Raw genomic sequence first — 10,437 nt, 5'->3', positions numbered from 1 at the left:
ACACACACACACACACACACACACACACACACACACACACACACACACACACACAATGTCTCTCTATCCTTGTGGGGACTTTCCATTGAATTCCATTCCTCTTTTTTTTTAATTTTATAACCTAACCCTGACCACAAACCCTAAGGCTAACCTCACAGGTACCTACCTGACCCTAAAACTAACCTAAACTCAATTCACACCTTGGTCCTAAACCCAACCCCCACACCCCAAAATCAGCCTCCGAAGTTGTGCGGCCCAGGCTTTGGGCCCCACAAGGAGCACCCGGTCCCCACGGGGCTGCGTTTTCCTTAAAACTGGGCCCCACGATGTAGGAAAAACAAGGCCTCACACACACACACACGCAGTCTCAGTTTCTGCAGCCTTGCACTCTAGATTAAACGCCCCCTTTCCATTCAGCCCTTGCCCTTGGCCCAAGATTAAATCCCCCCTATCATGACCTGAAGCCACCCCACACACACACACACACACACACACACACACACACACACACACACACTCCAGACAGAACAAGGTGAGAGGAGCTGCTGCTGCCTCCTGCCTCCTCTGACCATTCCTACATGTTTTATGTCAGCACCCTTTGACCACCCATACATTTTCTCCCCCTGCCCCCCTCCCCCTCACTGCAACGCGCTGACTGGAGAGGTGAGCAGCTTTTATTACTTTGCTCATGTCTTTTCACCACAACCCCGTCTTTTCAGATTAGAGTCTCTGACACCTCCTGCTCCACGGTTCCCAAAATAAGTACAGACGAGAAACTGTCCAGTGTGTCCTGCTTTGTAAAGGTATTCAGGTAAAATACCAGCTCTGTTTTCCTTCGGGTGTGTTTTATTTTTCTGCCATCTTCTGTGAAAAGCAAAAGGACACATTTGCAATTTTTCAGCTTTTAGAAGTTGAAGTCTTACCCTGAAGTGCAATAAAATGTGTTGACACATTTTACAAGTTTCCTCGACACACCACACATTGAATTATAATTATTATTAGTGAACTCTTCATTCTATTTTTGTGTCTGTTTATGTTCCCTATTTTAACTGACACATTCTTATTCTTTATTTTGTTGTCTTTCATTATACAGTGAAAAACAAATTAATTTTATGTAGAAAAATAAATATACAGTGGACTGATTAATTACCTGATTTAAGAATTAAGGCTTAAAAAACACTTTCTGAAACCTTGTCACTAAGGGCATTCTGAAAAACTGGAATGATTAATTTTTCACTTAAAGCCTTTATTTCATTTAATACAACCGACACAAAAATAAATAAAAGTTTGAAGCTGGTAAAATCATATTCAACACTCATCTCGGATCACATTTGTAAGGCTGTACTGTTAGAGACTAAACCAAACTCATCATGGGCTGTCGGACTGAATTTGGATGTTTATTTTTATCTTTTTGGAACTTTATTCAGGCCAAAGGATGATCTTCCACAAAAAGTCATTCTCTCATTTTCAGGTCATCTCACAGAAATAGTTTTAACAAAGCAATCTTCTGTCTTATAAAAAAAAAACTTTATAAATACGACATTGTTTTCAGAAATGTATTCATCTATGTGTTGTGGTAACTATGCCAGGCCTGTATGTGGTGCTGTAACGATGCAATGGAATTGCACCAAACCCAGGAAACAAGTTGTGGAGCATGCATGAAGCTCAAAAACTGAGTTGTCAATTATAGTTCAAACAGAAGATGATGTGCTGGGGTCAAAGGTTCAAGCAGAAGTAAAGCTAYGACATTTTTGTTTTTCAGCGGTTGTGTTTTGGCACGCTACATGAAAACACAAGGATGGYATTTTAAGATATTCTCTGTCAAAACCGGAACTTGTTTTAAAAGATACCAGTCTAAAAAACTATTTCCATGTAGGTGCAAAGCTATAATGAAATAATTTGTATATTTACAAAACGTTACCATATGAGCAGCTTCGTGATGATAGTTTTGAAGTGAGTTTCAAGAGCTGTCGGTCGTTATTCTTCCACCAGGAGAGTTCATTTCTGTGAAGTCGGGTCCTGTGGAATAGTTCTGAACAATTAATATCTCACCTGTTGTAGATCATTTAAATGACATCAGTTTGGAGAAATAAAAAGTAATTCTAAGCTCTGACGAGCTAACAGTCTGAGCAAAACCAAAGTGAATGTTTACCATCTTTATTCGTGCCCTTTTTTTACTTTGTGCACCTGCCCCTTTAGTGGTCTCTGCATGGCCCTGATCCTAAAGATCTACTCTCAAAGATTTTAAAATGGTACACTAAAAAAACACTGACAAAACCTAACATTGTAAGTAACCTGTCACATCTAATATTTTAGCATTGGTCAAATGTAAATAAATGTTAGGGTCAATGCTAAAATATTAGGTGTGAGAGATTACTTATTTTTTTTAAAGGTGAGTCTGTTATATACCGTATATATTGGTGTACTATGAATTATTTATTTTTATTTTGAATTTATTTATTTTTACAACATTGCACAGTAAGCTCTCATGTAGCAGCAGCAGCTAACTGTAGCACTTCTAGAACAGTTTGAGGCACTTCCTGTCAGAAAATCAGATCATTTCTGTGTACAGTAAAACTGACAATAAAAATATTGATAAACTAATGCTTGTGTAAACCACTGTGAATTTTTGTAACTATAACTGTTTTAAGATGAATGAACACATTGTGCTTCATGACCTTGACATTTTTTGTATTTTACAGGGAAAAAAATAGATTCAAAATATATACTCGTATGGTAGAAATGAAATAAACTGAGTTAATTTTCTCCTCTGAGAGGGCAAATGGGACCAAACTGGTGCAGGAAAATGCCACACAAATAAAACGACCTCTTAATGTTCGGGTCAAGGATTCCAGTCTTTTTTCTTTTAATTTGTCACTCCTCTGTGGCTGAATCCAGTTTTCTAAAGTCCCGAATCAAATGCCACTGTAAATCACCTTTACTGTGCGGCGAAAAAATGATGTGTGCTGCAGTTTATGTCATGTTCTCCTATAAAAAAATAAAATAAAATAATAAAAAAATATTATTCGATATATTTACAGCTAGAGTTGTAAAGAAATAAGAGCAGCAACAAAAATCAAAAGATTGAAACATTTCAGCAATGAACGCCTTGTTTAAATATGCCTTGCTGAAAAAATATATGCAAAGCACATAATACATATTTTGTTCTGCAGTCACACGGAATTTAGACGCCCATTTGTCATTTCTAGTGCCAAACCTCATGATTTTTCTTTATTTATTTTTTCCTTTATAGAAGAAGAAAACAACTGAACAGAAATGTGCTTTCAGGAATCTTTCACAAGATACAAMGCAGAGCAGAGAGCTACAAGATCTGTGTATTTGTTGTCGTGYCACTTTGAACTCTGAGGTACGAGTGGCGTGCACCCAGAAAAACCCCTTTCCCTCTGCTCAGGCCTATAAGCTTGACTGTCACCGCATAAATGCTAAYGAGAACATGTGAGCGAAGCTGCCACGTTGCAATAATGAGCTCTTAATTACACTTTCGAATACTTTACATAACACAGCTGATTGACTCAGACAGGAAGCAGTTTGGCACGAAATTTAGAAGCCCCATTGAATTTAATGTGATTTATTTATTTATTTWTTTGCTTTGCAGAAATGACATAGTCGAGCGGTCTCAAACAATAAGGCAGGAGTGAGTGGCCTCACGCTACTCGACAGTGGACACTGCTGTGATTGCAGATCTCRCTGTTCCTCGGCTCTAATTGGGCAGACTGACAGCTCCCATCGCACAGAGCAGAGGTGTTTTTCCTGGTTAGCATGTATGAGATGTAACCTGAAACTTCAGATCGTTTCAGATTACGAACTCCCTGTAGGAAGGTTATGAACGAAACCCTACCTGCTGTAAACAGAGTTTTGTTTTGGTTAACTAAACTTTAGCTGTTAGCTAGGCTATCCCAGATGAGATAAAGACTCGGCCAAGACCATGTGCCAACAAAATATTAATGTTCCTTTAAGGAATGCACTTTGTCCGCTGAGTTTTTGAACAAAAATGATCAAACGTTAAGAAAAGATGGAATTGTAGCCATTTTTTGGTCAAACCTCAAAAAGAAGCTCAATGTCAGTAAAAGGTATGACGATTAGTGTTCTCTGTTAGCACTCTGAATGTCAGTATCTCTGGATTTTGGTTACATTTTTTGTCAATTTTGTTATGGTTTATGCTCTTTTGGTTAAAATGTTTTGGGTGTTCTTGTGTTTTCATCTGATCTTTTTGTTTTTCCCTATTTCGTCACTTCCGTTTTCCTCCATTTAGATCCTGCCACACTCTCTCTCACCAGGTGTTTATCATCCTAGCCCATTAAACCCCTCTGTGGCAGTTTAGAAGTCAAAAGTAAAACCTTTCCCTTCAACAATACATTCATACTCCTGCTAGAACCTCATACCACAACTTTGCTCTAGATTCACTGGGTTGTGTTAGGCATGTTGAATTGGATTGACCCTAGTGGATAATCAGCTGCAGCTTTATCTATAATGGTTACCTTCAGAGAGTTTTGGTTCAGACTGACTGTTGACTTTAATAGTTTTAATGCTTTAAGCAAATTATTGTGCATTAACATTAAATATATTTAGTTAGTTTATGTTTATTTAGTTTATGGTTTTTTGCGAGTGGGAGTTGCATTTAGCTATAGCACTCTTGGTGTAGTCTTAAGCATTTTAATCAGAGATMTCAGGTATTTTATGCTAAAATGACCATGTAGTGTGAAAATAAGGGCAATGTAAGTGTATAACATACTGTTCACTGTACTTACCAGGTATTTGGCTTGTGTGTACCAGCCACTTATGGGGTGCTTGGTAAGTACCAGCTGTATTTTGTAGTCCTAAGACAACAGAAATCCACTTCAGTCTTGGTTTGTTTGGCGTAGMTTTTAGCTTGTCAAGCTGGTTCAAGTGAAGGCATTAGCTCACACAAGCTGTTTACCTCATAGCAATAAGATTGCAGGTTCAAAACCCTTCTGTAGACTTTCTGTGCAGTTTCATGTTCGTCCATGGATTATCTCTGGGGAGTTTCCTCTCACAAACCAAAAGCATGCATGTTAATTTATTGATAATTAAAAGGYACAGTGTGTAGGATTTGTTGTTTTCAGCRACATCTAGTGGTTGAGTGGTTGAATCATCCTCCCTGGTCCTCCCCCCACCCCCCCCCCCGCTTCCAAACACAAAGGAGTTGCTACGGTGTCTCTCAGGTGTCAAAAACCTTTGATAATTCCAACCGCGATGTCTACCAGCAGCTTCAGGGCTAGTGATGTTTCAAGTGGTAAGATTATGAGCTTTAATAAGTAAAATTATCCCAGCTACAATGACAGACAACAAATATTACATGTATAGTATTTCAACTAAAACCGTTTTTGACACCGCCACCGCAGTTTGTCCTTCATGAGCCTTCGTAGACAAGATGGCACCTGCCTGTAGTGGCGACCCGCGACCATGGAGATATAAACAGCTTTTTATAAGGTAAAAATAATAAAACAAGGTCTTTGTCTGCAATGATTAGATGTGTTTTTTATTCTTGTCATTAGTGATTATCTCAATTTCGGCTAAAAKWATTGACAAAATCCTACACACTGTGCCTTTAAAGCTCTGAAGTGTCTCTAGGTGAGCGTGATGGATGTCTGTCACTTGTCTCAATGTGGTCCACCTGTTCAGGGTGTACCTCGCCTTTTGTGTAATTGCTGGCACCATTGCTGCTACTCTGCACGGAAAAGCAGGTTAAGAAAATAACCGTATGAATAAGATTTCCTCAGAAGTCCACTTCAGAAGATTTGAACTATCACTCTAAGTGACTGAAATTGTTTTAGCCGATCTACAGGCTCCCACTATGGTTTTAACAATTTATTTATAGTTTGGGCTCCCTTTGTATTAAAGTTTAATTGTAACGTTTCAAAGTAAAAAAAAAAAAAGCACCGGACACAGTTGAGGAGCTCCGAATGGCTGTGTGCCACGAAAATCCATTTCTGTGATAGATGGCTGTGCTGTGAGGTGCATTTTACACCGCTGGCATTCTTTAAAAACACAAAAGGTTACGATTTGGACCCACAGAAAGTAAAGCCATACTTAGAAAGGTTATGTTTACACATTTATTATTATTATTATTATTATTTTTCGTTGAAGTTAAAATTGCTGGAAATGTTCTCCCAATCTCTTTCTCTGTTCCAGGTTTTATTTTTTTTAGGCTGCTGGTTTTGTTGCCCAGCACACACGACAGCAGGACCTTTCCACCCGACTTCACATCAGCTCACTCGCTCTACATGCTGCTGCTTCCGCACATCCCTTCGCCATCCACCACATCAAACACAGACAGTAGCTGCCGGTACATCTTAGGGAAATTTTTATCAGCTACCAAACAAGAACTGGTACTCTTGCTTCCTGTTATTTATTTATTTTTCTTCCCTTGTCCTGTTTTACAAAATTATTCAAGTGTGCAAATGTTCTAGGATCTACTCTGAAGCTGCTCTAAAGGGATGCCAATGGGATGTTAGCAATCGAGTTTTCCACTGGGGTTAACCGGACTAAAAATATCCTCACAAAATGCAAGCGAGAAGGATGGAGGGAGCAGATGGATAAAAAAAAACAGTGTGTGAGCCATTGTGCGTTTAGTTTTCGAGTGGAGAGCTGTGGGGGTCACGGGGTGGGTAAAGCTGAAGATGGACTTGAATTCTGTGAAATCATGCGTTACATCCTTCTATGAACCCCACTTCTTTAAAGAAAAAGAAAAAAAAMAACTCCTGAGTGCGGGTTAATTGAGTCAGTGGACTTGGTGAGTCAGACCAGAAGCCAATTTAAATTGACAGCACAGATCCATGGGGAATATCACTTTGCACACTACATTAAACATGTCTTTTTCTCCCCGTCAACAAAAATAGCAGATGACATTTTCTTTTATTGTGGTAACCGGGAATATGGACATTTGATCAGATTAAGACGATCTGATGTGATCGCACTTAGCTAAATCTCATGTTTGCATTGCATCAAATCTTCATCTGGAAACGGATCTTTTGCTTCATCCCCTTGCATTTTCTGAACGAGCGCCGCCCCAGATCCCGCCTGCGTCCTGATGGTCCGTTTTCTCTCCAGGGCCCCGGGAGTCTTTCCTTCTCTCTCAGACGCAAGCGTTCCGATTTGTCGACAGCCTCCAGTGACGACGGGGCTGTTTTTGGCTGAGTTCATGGCAGGCTGTGCCACCAAAAGGCAGCTCACGTCAATTTAACTTCTCTTAATCCCCATGGCCCGCCTTGATCACAAGTTTATGCAGTCGTCACCGCTCTTTCATCAGCGCTCATGTCCTTGCTGAAAGGTTGTTGTTGCCTGTTTATCACGTCTTGACTCGTTCGATTGTAATGCAAGTTGAGATGAGGGCTTGTAAATGAGCCTCTTGTTGCCAACAGAAAGATGCCAGCAATTGTTTTTTTTTTTTTTCCAATTTAAATCTGGAATTCATATTTCCTTCAAAGATGTTTATATATAGCTGGGAAATCAAAGCGCAGTACAGTGTGTCAGGTTTCCAGTCTGAGAGGTGAGAGTGATGAAATGCAGACGGTGGGACGCAGAAACACGTGTGTTTTACAGCCGTGTGGAAATGCGGAGACTGAGAGGAGAATTGGCTGGCAAGGCTTTGTCTTTTGTTAATCCCCTTCTCTTAAATCCACATAATTTATCCTCTCTTTATACAGCTATCTCCCCTTAAAAAAACATAAAATAAAACCTCAGATGTTGGTTAGCTGTTCAGCTGCTGTGCCACGTCTGTTCTAAAGAGCTTGGCAAAGACAGGTGTAAAAATAAAAACAGACGTTGACTAGATCTGTTTGGAGTAACGCTGGTATCTATACAAAGAGAAGAATAATTGATTTAGACTGATTCATGGACACTCAGGGTGTTTGCATTGAATATGCAGCCTGAAAATGATGCAGATTTTAGGTTAAATCTAGCTGAATTGGTCTATCATGTTCTTGCTCAGATAAAATCTAATTTTTAATCGAAAACTCTGTATTTCTAGACCATTGCCTTCTGTCGTTGCAAGTTTATCAAGAATGCAGAAACACGTTGGAATAAATGCACAGAAAGTCTGTGTGTATGGTCGCCATAATGATTTAATCTTGAGCTACAAAACAAACAGACGTCAATCACGAAGTCTGTCGGGCTTGTGGCTGCCTTCGTCAGCGGAAACAGCCAGTGATATAACATTATGTTAACACCATGTGACAGTTTACAACCAATCACAGATTGACGAATGTACTGCCCAGCCAATCACAGAACTCTCAGCTCAAAGAGTTTCTTATCAAACAAGAGAGGTCTGTCCGGAGTCCTGTTGTCTGGGCCAAAACAGATTTGCAGCTGAAAACTGGTTATAAGAAGATATAGTAACCGGACAGTGTCAAGGTAGAACAGATATGTATAATTAATCCATAACACCTTCCTACTCCCTTCTGCTCCATCTGGTCTTTCTCCCTTCGACAAGGATTCCTCCGGTAGAATTTTAACCCGACCAATGAGCGAACCGAAGTAGGAGTTGTGAACCTACTAGCTGTTTTACTCTGCCTGTAGTTTAACAATGGCAGCGGAGGAAGTGAATGACACCAGTCTGTGTTGACAAGGCTTCCTAATTAAATTAAATTTGTCTCACACAGCCTGCAGCTCTCATTTACAGCCGTCTTGTTTGGCTCGGTACTTCTTTCTGCCCAGTAGGGGATGGTTGTTTACGGCGTACGCAATTTTCGATTAGCTACTTAGCATAGCTTCCTTCACCGTGGAGCTGACGCACTACGTCAAGGCCAGACRCTAGCGACTGGTTAAATCAGATACAATCATTTAAAACTTCGACAGAGTCCACGCCTCCAGTAGACAATTGCTTCTAGCAAAGAGTCCAGACCCTCTGTACGAAGCAAAGTGTAGACCAAGGGATTTTTTTTACAAGGCTAACCTCATCCACTATAAAATACCTGAAGATAAAAAAAGTATAGTTATGTCTGTGAATAAAAAAGGAGTTCACTTCTATATTGACCATTTATTAAAATGAGCACAGGGTTAATGAGTTTAGCATTAAAGGGCTCGACACACGGGCAGCGACAAACTACAGAGATTAACGGCTGTCATCGCAGCCAGGGTGAAACCCGACACACGGGACACGATAGCGATTGCAGCGTTGCGAATCACGCTCTCAGGTCGCTTGTCTTCACAAAATTTGATTGGTTCTTGACTCTGAAGGTGGGTGTGCATTACAGACGTGTAAACTAAACAAATCTTGCGATGCTGATGATATTGAAAAACAAACACACATCAAGATACAGTTTTATGAGGAAAAACTTACCATAAACTTCACCCTGGTGCCAATAAATTCCCACAAAGCTGCCTTTTTTAGTAATCACTTGGTGAAAGTGTTAGCTAACTGCAGTGTGTAGCGTACTCTCCTCTCATTGGTCAGTTRATGAAACCCTCGCTGATTGGTTGTACGCTAAGCGACAGCGACAAAAGTTGAACATTTTTCAACTTTTATATGTCGCGTCGCAAGCTCGCGTGTGCACGTCTACGTGTACGAGCGTGAAATTTCACATGCACTATTTTTGCCGGTCGCTTGGCTGGAGGAGGGCAAGAGATTGTCGCCTCACCGCACAGGCTCCATAGGAAATGAATGGAGAGCGAGCGACGCCGCCTCCCGAGTGTCGAGCCCTTAACGCAGAAGATGCGTAACGGTGACCATTTTTTAATGCATGCTATTGCTCTTAGCTTTTTTCTTTATTTTTAATACTGTTACTGACTGAACATGAACACACATGCTTACATACACAGATGAACTCAGTGGTCTTAATCACTATTGGCTAAAGATGGCCATTATTTCCACAGAGAGCCTGGCTTTTGTAGAGCTGCAGATGTGTAGCGGTCATGAAAACATGGAGAAAGACACCAAACTTTTTCAAGCATTTTTATTTTATGATCCTTCCCAGTTGATGTAAAGTTTTCTGTAAGCACCACAACACTGAACTCTCTTATTAATGAAGTAGGATGAGCCTGAAATATCACTTAAAATCCAAATACACTGTTGATTCTAATCTCCCACCATATAACAAACTGAGAGTTAGGGTTCTGCAGAYGAGACTGGACACAGAGTGTGAGAAGAAAGCAAGACAAGCCTTCTTTGTTGAAAGTTTTTGAAAATGCATTGAACCATTTTTACAGTATATAAAACAATACCTTAAAACTGCTTTGAACATCGTTGAATCATAATTTAATTTTGTGGGAAATGTTGAGATTAATTGTGGTTTAACACAAACATGTCTTGAGAATAATCGCAATTATGTTTTTTTTATCTTTGCCCAGCATTAATTCTATTATTAAAGCAACTGTTCCCACCTATTTATTGTGAATTGAAGCCAGCAGGTACCACTTTTTGTGAGTGTTTATATTTTTATTTTGTGTGTGTGTGTG

At 39.9% G+C, this 10,437-nt stretch overlaps 1 protein-coding gene across 1 annotated transcript in view; it reads left to right on the top strand.

Moving 5' to 3' along the window:
- mtnr1c (melatonin receptor 1C) overlaps window positions 1–10,437 on the top strand; it is a 23,629-nt gene that overhangs the window by 1,221 nt on the left and 11,971 nt on the right. The window lies entirely within an intron of this gene.

The sequence above is a fragment of the Austrofundulus limnaeus genome, unplaced genomic scaffold (assembly GCF_001266775.1).
Source record: "Austrofundulus limnaeus strain Quisiro unplaced genomic scaffold, Austrofundulus_limnaeus-1.0 Scaffold34, whole genome shotgun sequence".
Classification (NCBI taxonomy): Eukaryota; Metazoa; Chordata; class Actinopteri; order Cyprinodontiformes; family Rivulidae; genus Austrofundulus; species Austrofundulus limnaeus.
The sequence above is the reverse complement of the archived record's forward strand: the minus strand, read 5'-3'. Positions and strand labels throughout refer to the sequence as shown.